This window comes from Zootoca vivipara, chromosome 5 (assembly GCF_963506605.1).
Source record: "Zootoca vivipara chromosome 5, rZooViv1.1, whole genome shotgun sequence".
NCBI lineage: Eukaryota > Metazoa > Chordata > Lepidosauria > Squamata > Lacertidae > Zootoca > Zootoca vivipara.
In genome coordinates this window covers 49,318,237-49,335,054 of record NC_083280.1, presented here as the reverse complement: position 1 = coordinate 49,335,054, position 16,818 = coordinate 49,318,237, and positions in this window count along the sequence as shown.

Below are 16,818 nucleotides of genomic sequence, written 5' to 3'. Positions count from 1 at the left end.
CCAAAAGTATGACTCATTTTTCAATGACTAAAGAGAAATCTGATTATTGCGACTGACATGGTTTTACGAAAATGTGCATATTTTTTCATGCAGTGTTTAAAGAAAATTGCAACTAGCACAGATCTAGTTTCATCAACTGAGCTATTAAAATGTGTGTTTTATATTATAAGCACCTGGTTGGTCCATAATTATAAAGGATTTTAAAACAATCTGAAACTCTCCTATAGTCATCATGTCCAACTAAGTCTTCAGAGTAAACCCACAGAAATCAAATAAGTCAATTGGTTTAAATGGGTCTACTCTGAGTATTTTAGTTGGATATTGCCCCTAATGTTTATGATAAGTCTAAGTATTTTTTTCTTTTTGAAGGGATGCCTAAAATCTCATCATGGGATAATCCCGACAGAGCAGTTTTTAAATAAAAATTCACCACTTTTTTCAGATAATAAACTACTTTAATTTTATAATTGTCAAAGGAAATAAAATTCCCAAAGTTTCATTACAAGCAAGTAGTTTTTAAGTACATAATACTCTCTTAGGCAAAAGGCACTAATCAGAGCAATTTCTGCTACACTGAAGAGTTGTCTTTAGATGTTTTTATTTGCATAAGAAACAAGAACTGAACAAAACTTTCTTAGGTGAAACAACATTTGATATCTGCACTGATAAAAGGTGAGGGCTCGGGGGAGGTTTGTATTTCTCTGAGTAGTTGCAAATTTTAAAAAAGAGCATTCACTAAATAGCAAATTATACTGTGGATGCTAATTACCCGCCCCAAGAGCCCCCTTTAGATTAAGCAGATTGCAAAAACCTTAACTACGTATTTGAGTATCTCTAGAATCATCTACAAAAAGCGCATAAATGGCTTCTTGTGATCTTGGCTTCAAAATGCTGTTTAAGAAATGGCTTTTCAATTTCTCCTTGTTGTCTCGACTATTACTTAGAATGTTTGCCGTTCACCTGTTGTATGGTTCATGCAAAAAGTGGCACTTTGTGAGATAATATAATCAGTATTTTACAGCAAGAAAACACCTCTTCTCACAGAAAACACACTCGTGTCGGAGCAACCTAGCAACAATATATCTTACAGTGTTCTTCTAATGACTTTACACTACTTTTTTCTAGCTGTTTTGAAGCTTTGTTTATAATGTGCGGAAACCAAGATAGGGTTGCAGATTGCTGAAGCAGTTAAATGAGCAATGGATTGCAATGTGGGTCTGCCTATAATTGTTAGGTTAGAGCCGATAAGTGAGGAGGCTCAGCTGTCGGACTTGGCTGATAGCCCGGAACTGGAAGGGAGGCATGTTTTGATAAGGGCTGAGGAACTGGCTGGGAGGGGTGAGCAAATGCCAGAAGCTCATCAAACCTCAGAAGAGAGTTTGTCCGAGCCTGTTCCTGGGTCTTTAAGGTTAAAAGAACGCAGGAGGGGAGGGTTACAGGATAAGAGGAAATTGCAATACAGACGGAAGCAGAGGGAGGTGTTTGAGCGTAGGGTTAAAAGGAGACGGAATCACGCTAGAGAGCTAGATGAGTCATCATCTGATTAACTAGTGGCCTTGAGCATGATGTGGCAGTCTGCCTTTGTTTTTCTATTTGGAATAAATTTCACTATTCACAAAAAGACTGTGTACTAGCCATTGCTGTTGCTCACAGCATGACTCATCTAACTTGCTGCTGAAGAGGAAGCACGTAGTTTTAAGCAAGAATGGAAGAGAAGGAACCGGCTGGGGATTTATCAGCAACAGCACCAGCAACAGCAATGGAGATGAAGGTAGAAGATACTACTCAGGCGCTTTGGGCAGAGAACCAAGAGTTAAAGGCAAGATTAGCGCGGCTGGAAGGAGTGACCTCAGAACAAGCAAGACAGCTCTCTGATTTATCTGGAAGGCAAGTGGCAAAGAATTTAGTTCCCCTTCCCCCACGTTTTAGTGGGAGCAGTGCAGAGTATGATTCCTTTCGGGCTTCCTGCTTGTATTATTTAAGGCTTAAGGGAGAAGAATACAGAGATGATGATGCCAGAGTGGCCCTGGTGGTGGGGCTTTTGGAAGGGAAGGCGCGGCAGTGTATTGCCCCTTACCTAATGTCTAATGACCGAGTGCTCACCAATTTATCAGCCTTCTTGAAGCTTTTGGATAGCATGTTCAGGAATCCTGCACAAGAGGCAGAGTGGGAACAGGAGTTCTTGAGCCTCAAGCAAGGAAAGGGAACTGTAGCGCAGTACTGGTCCTCTTTTGTGAGGCTTGCTAGACAACTGGGCTGGGAAGGAAAGGCCTTGGTTGGATTGTTTAACGCGGGACTCAGTGAAGAGATTCGGCTGGAGTTGGCAAAAAATCCCAGGGTGAATACCTTGGAAGAGGTGGCACAAGTCGCCTTACAACTAGACCTGAGGTTCCAATCGCTGGACAAGTTGCGTAGGAGCCAAGGAAGGTCAGAGAGCCACAGGGCATTTGTGCCCTTAGAGACTCCGGAATCACGAAGGGTGGAGGAAGAGGTACCCATGCAACGTAGTTCTATCAGAAGGGGTAAAGCACCTAGTATTACACACGCTCAGAGAGAGAGAAGGTGGAGAGAGCGGTTGTGTTTTACCTGTGGCTCCCCCAATCACGTGGCTCGTCAGTGTACTGTAGGAAGAAACCGAGGTGCGCTGTCTGGCACAAATGTAACAACACCTGGAGAGGTCAGAGTGGAGCAGTCGGGAAACGAGATGACCCAGCCCGTTCTGGAGGCCTCGGGTTGGGAGGAAAGAGACCTGAAGGGCTTCCACCTGGACCGATCTTACCAGTAATTACAGCAGTCGCAACGCTACGACTCCCCGATGGAAGGAGCGAGTGTGTGGAAGTTCTTATTGATTCTGGAGCCTCGACTGATTTCATAGATGTGGACTTGGTGAGTAAGTTGGGAATAGAGACACAATCATTGGAAGAACCTTTAGAAGTAAGAACTATTGATGGTAGGGTGTTACTGTCTGGCTGTGTGTCAGAGGCCACGATGCCAATTGGTCTAGAACTGCCGGGACACCGAGAGGTCATTGCATTCCATATCACCAGGTTGAACTCCTACCCCGTGATTTTGGGGATGAGCTGGCTATCCCGTCATGATCCGATGATCTCCTGGGGCCAGAGATCGATGACCTTTTCGTCGGTGTATTGCCGACTTCATTGTTTGGGAATCAGGGCGGAGAGGAATGGTGAGGCCAACGGTACGACAGACTGTGGTCCTCTCACTGGAGAAGAGAGTCAAATACCCCCGCAGTATAAGTCTTTTAGGGACGTATTCTGCGAGAAGGAGGCAGATCGGCTACCACCGCATCGCCAGTACGATTGCAAAATAGATCTGGTGCCAGGGGCCGAGATACCCGCCAGTCGTATATACTCAATGTCAGAAGCGGAGTTGGTAGAATTGAGGGAGTTCCTGCGAAAAAATTTGGAACGGGGTTTCATACGGCCTACCAAAACTCCGGGAGGAGCCCCAATTTTCTTTGTGGATAAGAAGAACTCTTCTGAGAAAAGACTTGTAGTTGATTATAGAAAGATCAACCAGCGCATGATTCCCAGTCGTTACCCGTTGCCGCGAATTGGGGATTTACTGGAGAGATTGCGGTCGGCTAAAATTTTTACGAAACTGGACTTGAGGGGGGCATATAATTTGATACGAGTAAGAGAGGGGGATGAATGGAAGACGGCCTTTAACACCAGGTACGGGACCTTTGAATATCTTGTGATGCCGTTTGGCTTACAGTCAGGCACGGCCACCTTTCAGGCATTTATTAATTACGTGCTGTCCGACCTGTTGGATCGTTCTGTCCTCGCTTATTTAGATGACCTATTAATCTATTCGGAGAGTCTGGAAGAACACGTACAACACGTGAAGGAAGTGTTAGAGCGTCTAAGAGATCATCGATTGTACGCTAAGTTGGAGAAATGCCATTTTCACGTAACGGAAGTAGAGTTCTTAGGCTACAGAATCACCCCAGAGGGGGTGCACATGGACCCAGCAAAGGTACAGGCAGTAGTGTCATGGCAAAGACCCAAGACTCGAAAGGATGTACAAAGATTCTTGGGGTTTGCCAATTATTATCGGAAGTTTATACCAAGGTATTCAGGACTTACAGCACCGATAACAGATTGTTTGAAAGGCAAAAAAGCGTTTCAATGGACTCAGGAAGCCCAGAGGGCTTTTGAGAGGCTTAAGAACTTGTTTGTGGAGGAAAGATACTTGGTTCACCCGGACCCGTACAAGCCGATGGTCGTGGAAACAGATGCATCAGACAAAGCTATTGGGGCGGTGCTTCTCCAGGAAGATGACAAAGGGGAACTGAGACCATGCGCCTTTCACTCAAGGAAGTTAAACTCTTCAGAACAAAATTATACTATATGGGAGAGAGAGTTGTTGGCAATAAAGGATTCTCTACAAACATGGCGGCATTTCTTGGAGGGGGCGCAGCATCAAGTGGAGGTACGCACTGATCATAAAAACCTGGAGTACTGGCAGACGGCTCGTCACTTGAACCAACGACAGATTAGGTGGGCGCAATTCTTCGCCAGGTTCAATTTCCGGATAAAGTATGTGTCTAGTGCTCAGAACCAGGGGGCGGATGCATTGTCCCGAAAACCGGAGTATTCCGGAATAGAGACCGGGTCAGAACGGAGATTGATCCTGAGCCCCGAACAACTGCAGCTAGCAACAATGACAGCACTAGAACGGTCAGACTTTCTGCAACAAACGCAGGAGGATGGGTTCGCTAGAGAGAAGAAGAAGGCAATACGAAAGGGAGAAGTCCAGGTGAAGGAGTTTACTGAGAGAGGAGGGCTGCTGTACAAGGGAGAGGCTCTCTATGTGCCCGAAGGAGAGCTTCGTGCTAGGGTGCTGAGACAATGCCATGACAGTCCAACAGCAGGACATTTTGGGCAGTGGAAGACGGAACGTCTGGTATCAAGGGATTTTTGGTGGCCACGGATGCAGGAGGAGGTCAAGGAGTATGTCCGAGCATGTGAAGTGTGCCAACGGGCCAAAAGACCTCGCGAAACACCAGCCGGGCTTCTTCAACCACTGCCCACGCCACAAGCGCCGTGGGAAGGTATTGCTATGGACTTTATCACTGATTTGCCCGAGTCGCAGAAGCAGACAGTGGTTTGGGTGGTAGTAGATCTGTTCTCCAAGATGGCACATTTTGTTCCTTGCAAGAAATTACCATCAGCACAGGAGACCGCTCAACTCTTCATAGAACATGTGTTTAAATTACATGGATTGCCACAGAAGATTGTGTCAGATAGGGGAACGCAATTTACCTCTCAGTTTTGGAGGCGACTGATGCAACTGCTGAAAGTGGAGGTGTGCCTCTCTTCGGCTCGGCACCCTCAGACAAACGGGGAGGCCGAACGGACGAACGCGACGTTGCAACAGTACCTACGTTGTTACGTGAATTATCAACAGGATGACTGGGTTGGGAAACTAGCGTTGGCTGAGTTCGCTTATAATAATGCCGTACACACTTCTACACAGCAGACACCATTTTTTGCCTGCCATGGGCGACATCCACGGATGTTTCCGGGTCAGGGGGACAGTCTGGCAGTGCCTGCAGCTGAACAGTTCGCAGAAGAAATGGAATCGCTGCACAGTATTCTGAGGGAACAGCTAGAAAAGGCGAAGGCTCAGTATAAGGCCGAAGCTGATAAACACCGACAAGTGGGCAAGGAGATACGGGTAGGGGACCAAGTTTGGCTATCCACTAAAGATTGGCCGAGCAAGGGACGTTGTAGGAAGTTACTGCCGCAACGGGTAGGGCCATTCGAAGTGTTGGAACAAATTAATCCTGTTTCGTATAAGTTACGCTTACCGGCTTCAATGAAGATGTACCCGGTGTTCCATCGATCACTCCTATCTCCAGTAACGCCAAGACACCAGTATCAGAAGAGGAAGGAGCCACCACCCTTGCCCATCTGGGTGGAGGGTGAACCGGAATATGAAGTGGTTGAGCTATTAGACTCTCGTAGAAGAGGCAGGGGGGTACAGTATTTGGTGGCTTGGAAAGGGTACGGACCAGAGGAGAACTCGTGGGTGAATGCGAGCGATATACATGCATCCAGGCTGCAGAGAGAGTTTCACCGTAGGTACCCTAATAAACCCAAACCCCCGGGTTGGGTAGAGGAGCAGGCAGAACAGGCAGATTGGGAAGCTGAAATGAATGGTGGGTCTGAAGAGGAGGAAGAAATAGAAGAGCCTCAACCGGGTTGCAGTTATTGGGGAAGTGAAGAGGGAGAATGGTGGGAGGTATCTCATAACGCCCCAAGTAAGGAAGTACGAAGGCAGGAGGAAGGAGAAGAGGCCCCTAGAGGGGGGGATGATGTTAGGTTAGAGCCGATAAGTGAGGAGGCTCAGCTGTCGGACTTGGCTGATAGCCCGGAACTGGAAGGGAGGCATGTTTTGATAAGGGCTGAGGAACTGGCTGGGAGGGGTGAGCAAATGCCAGAAGCTCATCAAACCTCAGAAGAGAGTTTGTCCGAGCCTGTTCCTGGGTCTTTAAGGTTAAAAGAACGCAGGAGGGGAGGGTTACAGGATAAGAGGAAATTGCAATACAGACGGAAGCAGAGGGAGGTGTTTGAGCGTAGGGTTAAAAGGAGACGGAATCACGCTAGAGAGCTAGATGAGTCATCATCTGATTAACTAGTGGCCTTGAGCATGATGTGGCAGTCTGCCTTTGTTTTTCTATTTGGAATAAATTTCACTATTCACAAAAAGACTGTGTACTAGCCATTGCTGTTGCTCACAATAATACTGTAGTGAACTGGGTGTGCACATAGTTTCAAGCAGTTTCCACTAGGTGGCTGCATCATTGCTTATCTGTTTGTTTATTAATATGCATGGCTCTTTTCAGAGCAGAAGAGGACACCACTGGCTTATGATTACCACTTTGCTCATGTCATGAATTTTGTGCCCAATCTGCTCACCACTTCCCTGTCTGCTACCCATTCTGAATTTTATAATTCCATTCACTAAATGGTGACCATAAAGAAGGCTGATCGCCGAAGAATTGATGCTTTTGAATTATGGTGCTGGAGGAGACTCTTGAGAATCCCATGGACTGCAAGAAGATCAAACCTATCCATTCTTAAGGAAATCAGCCCTGAGTGAGTGCTCCCTGGAAGGACAGATCGTGAAGCTGAGGCTCCAATACTTTGGCCACCTCATGAGAAGAGAAGAATCCTTGGAAAAGACCCTGATGTTGGGAAAGATTGAGGGCACTAGGAGAAGGGGACGACAGAGGACGAGATGGTTGGACAGTGTCCTCGAAGCTACGAACATGAGTTTGACCAAACTGCGGGAGGCAGTGCAGGACAGGAGTGCCTGGCGTGCTATGGTCCATGGGGTCACGAAGAGTCGGACACGACTAAATGACTAAACAACAACAAATGGTGATCAGGTGGAAAAGGTTGTCTGATGTGGGTCAATAAATGAGTCTTTCTTTCCCACTTATTCCAGATGCACACGAAGGTTGGTTCTGGCTACTCACAAGTGAGGAGGAAATGCACTTTGTACTTTGCACATGCTCAGTGTCTCTTTCATCTTATATTTATTTCTTATCATATCTCAGGGAAGAGATCTGATCTTCCAGGTTGATGCCATGTTCCAATTTTGTCCTGGCAATGCAGTTTTTTGCCCCCCCCCCCAATCTACAAAAACCAAGTGGCTGGCTCTTAGTATTTTCAGTTATACTCTGTACTGTGGTCTTGTATTCTCATTCCCATAGAACATGGCACAGCATTTCTTTACTTAAAAGCCATGGAACAGGGACAATTTGGCTGGCTTTGAGTTGCCAGAATAAAGAGACGCTGTTATGAAGCTGCTGCCATGGCCATATCTGTGGCAGCCTTCCAGTGCTACTGGGACCATGTCCAGCAACGAAATACACCAAGAACAATGGCTTTGATACAAGGGCTGACTGCCAATCTTAGGAAATCTGACAGACTAATGAATAGCACAAAGGACCCATTTTCCCTTCTTTTTTCCTTTGCTAAAAAAAAAGGAGGGGGAATCTTTTTCACTGGTGGAAGAAAGAGAAAAATGCAGAGAAAGCACAGCAGGAGTGAAACAGCTTATAAGTATCTGAGCAATAAGATGGAGCTAGCTGGTGGCAGTGTTGGGTCTACCTGACAAATACCACTTCATGATACAGATATACTCTTGAGCCTGAGGTCATCCTGTTTAGGGCAGAACTATTTCAAGATGGTCACTTGCCCACCAACACATACTCACATTCCTGCTTGTCCTCATCCACATCCCAACTCTGTAATAATGATGATGATAATATTTATACCCTGCCCATCTGGCTGGGTTTCCCCAGCCACTCTGGGTAGCTTCCAACAAAAGATTAACAATATATTAAAACATCAGTCATTAAAAACCTCCCTAAACAGGGTTGCCTTCAGATGTCTTCTAAATGTCAGGTGTCTTCTAAATGTATCTGAAGAAGTGAGCATGCACCCAAAAGCTCATACCAATGACAAACTTAGTTGGTCTCTAAGGTGCTGCGGGAAGGAATGTTTTTAATTTTGCTTCTAAATGTCAGATAGTTGTTTATTTCCTTGACATCTGGTGGGAGGGCGTTCCACAGGGCGGGCGCCACTCTGCCTGGTTCCCTGTAGCTTCACTTCTCGCAGTGAGGGAACCGCCAGAAGGCCCTCAGAGCTGGACCTCAGTGTTTGGGTTGAACGATGGGGATGGAGACGCTCCTTCAGGTATACTGGACCGAGGCCGTTGAGGGCTTTAAAGGTCAGCACCAACACTTTGAATTGTGCTCGGAAACATACTGGGAGCCGAGACTGGTGTTATGTGGTCTTGGCAGCGCTCCCAGTCACCAGTCCAGCTGCCGCTAATACCCAGAAAGCCTTTGAATATGCTGGGTAGCCCATTCTGGGAGTGCCATTCTGGGAATAAGTCATTTCTGATATATAGGTTGATAAAGCGTAGGGGTGAGCAAACTTTTTCAGCGGGGGGGGGGGGTCAGTCTACTGTCCCTCAGACCTTGTGGGAGGGCGGACTATATTTTGAGGGGGGGGGGAATGAACGAATTCCTATGCTCCACAAATAACCCAGAGATGCATTTTAAATAAAAGGACACATTCTACTCATGTAGACTGTCCACGGGCCAGATTTGGAAGGCGATTGGGCATATGTCAAGGGAACTGGAACAACCTTAAAAAACAAAACAAAACAAACCCTAATCCATAATAGGGAAAAAATGTTACCCCCTCTGTGAGAATGGGCTCTAAATAGGCAAATCGGGATTATCTCAACATAATCTAAAGAGATTTTTCAGCTTTCCCAGGAACCCAGGTCCCCTGGCTGCTCCTGCTACAATATAACTTTTATTAGAAACTTATAAAACCAGCACATTTTACGCTATACTCCTAAAAACACACACACAACAGTTCTTAAATCTTAAGTAATTCAGTGTTTAGGATTGGGCGGTACGACAACCAATGTAGCTGCATATGCTTCAGACTCAGGAATAGATTAGAGGTAAGATTTATTAGGGAATCAGAACAGGGCACAATACTATGTGCAAGGCAGGTCTCTTCCTCCTCCTCCCCACCTGACAGCCCATAGCTGCCAAGTTTTCCCTTTTCTCGTGAGGAAGCCTATTCAGCACAAGGGAATTTCCCTTTAAAAAAGGGAGAACTTGGCAGCTATGCTGACAGCTGTAGTGCATCCAAACCACACCCAAGATTTGTGAGCCTTTCCTGGAAAAGCAGGGCGTGCCAGCAAAATGGGCACAAATCCCAAGGAAGTTACTACGGTATATCACAAGGGCAGCCTAGTTGTCTTTATAAGGTCCTTCTGCTCAACACTGGGAGGCAGCAGCAGCTCAGGAGCTCTCTGAAGGAGAAGCAGTAAGAAGAACAAAGAGCTTAAATTCATTAGAAGTCTGTAGCTTGTGGCTTCCCTTTTCCAATACTCCTCCTAGAGGTCAACAGTAATCTTTCAGGCAGGATTAAATCCCAGCCTCTAACCCCCCTGGACTAAGCAGGCATAGGCAACCTTGGCCCTCCAGATGTTTTGGTACTACAACTCCCATGATTCCTAGCTAACAGGACCAGCGGTCAGGGATGGTGGGAATTGTAGTCCCAAAACATCTGGAAGGCCGAGGTTGCCTGTGGGGTATAGCTGAGCTGTTGACATAGGTATAGAACTGGTGTAATGTAACAACCCTCTCTTTCACTTAACTACGTGTAACTCTAGAAGGTGGGAGGAGACTTGGCTTGGCTTTTAGCAAATAAATTAAAAAAACACAATCACATTTCTAGTTTGTTCTATGTCCAGGTAACAATCTACATATATGTGTATTTTGGTTTTTCCCCCTTCTTGCTTTGAGCTCTGTGGGATAGTGAGCAGCCTATACCTAGAGTAAAATAAATAAAACTCCAATTACGGATTTTTAAATAAAATAAAATAAAATGAACTTGAGGACTGGCAGAAGAATTGTGTGAAACTGTACTGAGAACAGCAGCAGCAACTGAAGATGTTGTCATGGGGGGAGGGTTGCCCTCTTCCCATCTCTATGGTGTATCTGCTGTACTTTTCTACACCGTGCTAGAGTGATGCAGCGGCCCTTAAGGGGTGGAAAAGACAGCTTGAAGAGCACTGGGAGTCTTCAAGTAACTTCCCGAAATTCCAAATATCAAGTGGATTTGTTCATGCATACAAAGTGGAATTCAGAATAAAGAAGAATCCAGCAATGTTATAATGCTTCCCCTCAGTCGTTTTAAATATCATAGTTATTCAATGCTTTGGAAATGGCATTTCCTCCGCCTCCTACAAACTTCCATCTTCTGTTAGTTTTCCTATGAAATATGAACAGCAACTTTCACACTCGTTCCAAGAATGGCTACAGATGAGAGAAAAAAAGGTGTCTAGTTTTCCCAAGTCACAAAATTCTACTGAATTTTTCTCTCTACTTTCATTGGCACACTAGAATCAGGATCCTTCTCTTGCCCCAGGTGTGTGTGTGTGTGTGTGTGTGTGTGTGTGTGTGTGTGTGTGTGTGATTTTCAGCTTGTTGATAACAGTTAGAATGGGACAGCTCCTCACTGTATGGTCACCTTCTGCCATGAAATTGCACAAAGTAGGGTTTGTTCTGTTTGCTTTGCGCTCCTTTTCCCTCCCTTTTTAGTAGCCCTTACCTTTCGGCGCTGTGGGTTAAACCACTGAGCCTAGGGCTTGCTGATCAGAAGGTCGGCGGTTCGAATCCCTGTGACGGGGTGAGCTCCCGTTGCTCGGTCCCAGCTCCTGCCAACCTAGCAGTTCGAAAGCACGTCAAAATGCAAGTAGATAAATAGGTACCGCTACAGCGGGAAGGTAAACGGCGTTTCCATGTGCTGCTCTGGTTTGCCAGAAGCGGCTTTGTCATGATGGCCACATGACCTGGAAGCTATACGCCGGCTCCCTCGGCCAATAATGCGAGATGAGCGCGCAACCCCAGAGTCGGTCACAACTGGACCTAATGGTCAGGGGTCCCTTTACCTTACCTTTCGAAAAGGATATATTTTCATGTTGTTGTTGTTGTTGTTGTTGTTGTTGTTGTTGTTTCTGATAAAGGAAGCACTTAGACTGTGAACCTATACACCAAGGCTGGGAAACCTTTTTTTTCAGCTTGAAAATAAAATAATAATAATAATAATAATTTATTATTTATACCCCGCCCATCTGGCTGGGTTTCCCCAGCCAGTCTGGGCGGCTTCCAACTGAATATTAAAAACAGTACAGCATCAAACATTAAAAACTTCCCTAAACAGGGAAGTTTGTCTTCTGAAAGTAAAATAGTTACTTATTGCCTTGGCATCTGCTGGAAGGGCGTTCCACAGGGCGGGTGCCACTACCGAGAAGGCCCTCTGTCTGGTTCCCTGTAACCTCACTTCTCGCAATGAGGGAACCGCCAGAAGGCCCTTGGTGCTGGATCTCAGTATCCAGGCTGAATGGTGGGGGTGGAGACGCTCCTTCAGGTATACAGGACCGAGGCCGCTTGAAGACCACTTCTCCTCATGAACAACTTGCCAGGGGCTTCTCGCCAGCGATGAGCAGAGCCAGAGGCGGAAGTGGGTGGAGCAACAGGTGTAATTCTTACCTTTGTACAGGAGGCTACATTCCAGCCACACAAAAGCCAGAGGTTTCCACACACAAATATCTTTCCATCCGCCACCCATCCAAGTAAGCAAAAGGCATCACTACAGTTCAATGATACATTTCAGAAATGTGAAAGCACTCAAGGAGATGATGGAGCAGGGCCATTGAGTAGCAGCAATGTGTGGTCAAGGTTGGGGCAAGACCTGGGAAGAGTAAATGGAGAGGCTTGGCAGACTGTACTTGACCTCCAGGCCCGAGGATCCTGATTCTGCTATATAATAAGTCCCATTGAAAAGCAACACAGCTTTCTTTTGGGTGGACATGGAATGCACTAGTCAGAGTCTTTATTTTATGGGTTCTTCATTCTCAGACAGAACCCTTTAGCTTTTTTCTAACAGACATGGCCATTTAAAATAAATTTATCTTTTTGAAATTGAAGTAAATTGACCTACACATATACCAAACACATTTAATGATAGTTATGATGGGGAAAACCATAGATTTCAGATTAAATCACAATATTTAATGATGTTATATCTGCCTTCTTTTTGTTATGAATTTGCTAAGAAGAATTATGCTTTCCATTATAATTCCTATATGACACAAGATATAAAAGATATAAAATGTTTTTAGGGTTTGTTTTAGGGTTTGTTTCTGTATCTGAAGAAGTGTGCATGCACACGAAAGCTCATACCAAACTTAGTTGGTCTCTAAGGTGCTGCTGGAAGGACTTTTTTATTTTGTTTTGAAATGAAAAACAAGTCATATTCTTGTAAACAAAGACTCAGAGTTGTAATTTAACAGTATCTAAAATGAGAATCTGAATTTAAGGTTGAATTGGGATCCCGTTTAACACTGTGAATGTGAAACAGTCAGCATGGGGTAATGCAATTTAGTAAATTTGAAGGGACAGAAAAATGAATAGAAAGTGGAGCTAGTAATTAGATATCTACATTTGAGCTGCATGTGCTGTTAAGATCCAAACAATGCCAAGATATTTTCTTTTTTCCCTTTGCTAAATTGAAATGACTGTAGTAATGTATTCAAGAAGCTTAGCAGATTCAGAGGATTAATCAATTTGATTGTTCCCTCCAGTGTCATTTAAATCTGTGCCTAAACAAGCATTAAAAGCAATTAATTGAGTGCTATGAAATCAGTGCCAGAAGCCTTCCAAGTGCCATGGAGATAATCACATGCATTCTATTGCCTGGTTTAGAGAAGCACCACCAATGTTGTGTGGGACAGAAAAGCGAAAATATATAGAAAATAAAGCTCAACTCAATACTGTCTGTGAAAACATTGGCTGTATAAGGTTATATCATGGATGTAGCAGTGGCAAGGGAAGGGTGTAAGAAGCAATTTTAGTTAGTTAGTTCAGGTGGTTACACAGAATAGCAATATATATATTATATGTGTATGCAGGGCTTTTTTCTCTTCTCACTGGAACTCAGTTCTGGCACCTTTCAGGTAGGTAGAATTGTCATTATAAGAGAACAAGGGAGGTGTTCTTGGTGAGTTCTGGCAACTCTTTTTCTAGAACAATAGCACTGGGAAGAGGATAATATATTCTCAAAATAAAAATAATAAAATGAACATCTGTAACCATGTACATGTCTGGCAGACCAATCCATGAGTATAAAATGTGTTTTTGAAAAAAGGATCATAATGATGCTGTAATGACCAGTGCCCCGGGATGTGCATCCCAGCACAGGGGCTGATGCAGGGCCTGTTTGCCATGCTATACCCTCCCCCCTCCACAATTATCTGTTGTTCTCCAAATGGTCATCTAGGCAGCCCCTGGATTGTTGGCTCCTAGGCATCAGCCGCAAGGTCCAGCTCTAGCTGTACCACTGTGGTTACAAACCTGAGTGTTTGTTTCCCAACATTACTGTTGCTTTTGCCTGCTTCCTTATTTATGTGCGCCTCTCGTTTTCTACAGCACGGTGGCAGCTGTGAGAAGTGCTGTTCAGGAAGACAAAGTGGAAAGACAGCCAACAGCAGATGCCCTCACTCAGATTTCCTAAGCAAACAGACGTTTCGCAAGTGGCAATTCTGCGGCATGGCATGGCAGACTGGCGGTGGTGGTTAGTTCCCTTCCCTCCATGCAATGGTCCCCATTCCCTGAATGGTGGCCTCTGTGTTGCCATTTTAACTTTTTTATTATTATTATTATTAAAAAGATACATGAAGTGCATCGACACATTTCATATATCATCTATTCATGAGATTACAGGATTTGCTGATCATTACTAATCCAGATGCATGGCTGGCAGTGGAAGGGCTAGTAGCCACTACTGTTGATGTTGTTGTTGTTTAGTCGTTTAGTCGTGTCCGACTCTTTGTGACCCCATGGACCAGAGCACGCCAGGCACTCCTGTCTTCCACTGCCTCCCGCAGTTTGGTCAGACTCATATTGGTAGCTTCGAGAACACTTTCCAACCATCTCGTCCTCTGCCGTCCCCTTCTCCTTGTGCCCTCCATCTTTCCCAACATTAAGGTCTTTTCCAGGGAGTCTTCTCTCCTCATGAAGTGGCCAACATATTGGAGCCTCAGCTTCAGGATCTGTCCTTCCAGTGAGCACTCGGGGCTGATTTCCTTCAGAATGGATAGGTTTGATCTTCTTGCAGTCCATGGGACTCTCAAGAGTCTCCTCCAGCACCATAATTCAAAAGCATCAATTCTTCGGCGATCAGCCTTCTTTATGATCCAGCTCTCACTTCCATACATCGCTACTGGGAAAACCATAGCTTTAACTATATGGACCTTTGTTAGCAAGGTGATGTCTTTGCTTTTTAAGATGCTGTCTAGGTTTGTCATTGCTTTTCTCCCAAGCAGCAGGCATCTTATAATTTCGTGACTGCTGTCACCATCTGCAGTGATGATGGAACCCAAGAAAGTAAAATCTCTCACTGCCTCCATTTCTTCCCCTTCTGTTTGCTAGGAGGTGATGGGACCAGTGGCCATGAGCTTAGTTGTTTTTTTGATGTTGAGCTCCAGACCATATTTTGCGCTCTCCTCTTTCACCCTCATTAAAAGGTTATTTAATTCCTCCTCACTTTCTGCCATCAAGGTTGTGTCATCTGCATACCTGAGGTTGTTGATATTTCTTCCGGCAATCTTAATTCCGGCTAGGGATCCATCCAGTCCAGCCTTTCGCATGATGAATTCTGCATATAAGTTAATTAAGCAGGGGGACGGTATACAGCCTTGTCATACTCCTTTCCCAATTTTGAACAGTATCTAGCCCATCCAAAACCCCTCCAACATCTAGTATCTAGAATGGAAAGCTTCAGTGGTTTCATGAGTTTGACAGTAACCATAACAACCTCAAGTCCTGGCTCAGTTTGGATTTAGCATTATCATGGCATTCTATCTCCTCTTGATGGACTTGTTTCCAACTTGGGTGTGATGGCATGGGTCACTGTATGATTTTGGATACTCTTGGCAGAGCCCTGGCTTGCCATTGGATGGTCTGAGGTTCTGATGATTCACTATTCAATTGGAGTAGGGTGTCCTTCAGTAATGAGACCCATCATTTGCCCAATTTACCTGGAAAAGTAGCATAGAAATATATTTTTTAAAAATTAAAAGAAAGCTCTTGTCTCAGATAAGGCTTCAGTTTCTTTAGGGCTTTGCGTACTCTGATTCCAAATCCATGACTTTGCCTTGGTCACAATCCACAGCTGGGAAATTGCAGTCTTTGTATCATTGACTGGAGCCAGGAAGTAATTAGAAGGTGTTTGATTACTTCCCTGTTGCTTGGACTGAGCTCTCTACAATTCCAACTACCATATCTATGTAGGCTATGCCATGAAGTTTCATCTGTCAACAAAGTTGAGTTTGGGTATGTGGAAATCCAAAATGCCTTGCATACTTCTGAGTTTGACTTGGAATTAACGATGTGTGGATCCCCGCTAGGCTTGTCTTGAAAAACATTTGGTTTTTTCCAAGTGTTTCTGTCAGTCAGAAAACATAGGGTTTTTTTTTAAAAAAAGGAAGATCAGTATACAGTGGAACCTCGGTTTATGAACACCTCGGTTTATGAATTTTCGGTTTATGAACGCCGCGGACCCATCTGGAACGGATTAATTCATTTTCCATTACTTTCAATGGGAAAGTTCGCTTCAGTTTATGAACGCTTCAGTTTATGAACAGACTTCCGGAACCAATTACACCCATGCTTCAGTTTTTGAACGCTTCAGTTTATGTACTCCGCAGACCCATCTGGAACGGATTAATCCACTTTCCATTACTTTCAATGGGAAAGTTCGCTTCAGTTTATGAACGCTTCAGTTTAAGTACCCCGTGGACCATCTGGAACGGATTAATCCACTTTCCATTACTTTCAATGGGAAATTTCGCTTCAGTTTATGAATGCTTCAGTTTATGAACAGACTTCCGGAACCAATTGTGTTCATAAACCGAGGTACCACTGTACTGGAAAATCTCAAATGGGTGGTAGGGTCCCCATCTCGTACCAATCCTGCTATATTCCAAGCAACCACCTCCCAGCAGTAACTATGGAGAAGTCTGCAGTCCTGGACTTTGTAAATGTGCTTTAGTAGTAATGAATTAACAGGCAGACAATGGTGTGATTGCAAGTTTGAATAGCTGTTAAATCCGAAAACCCAGTAATATTGAATCCCTTTTGTACTAATGCAAAATAAGCAGCAAATAAAAGCATTTAGAACATAACCT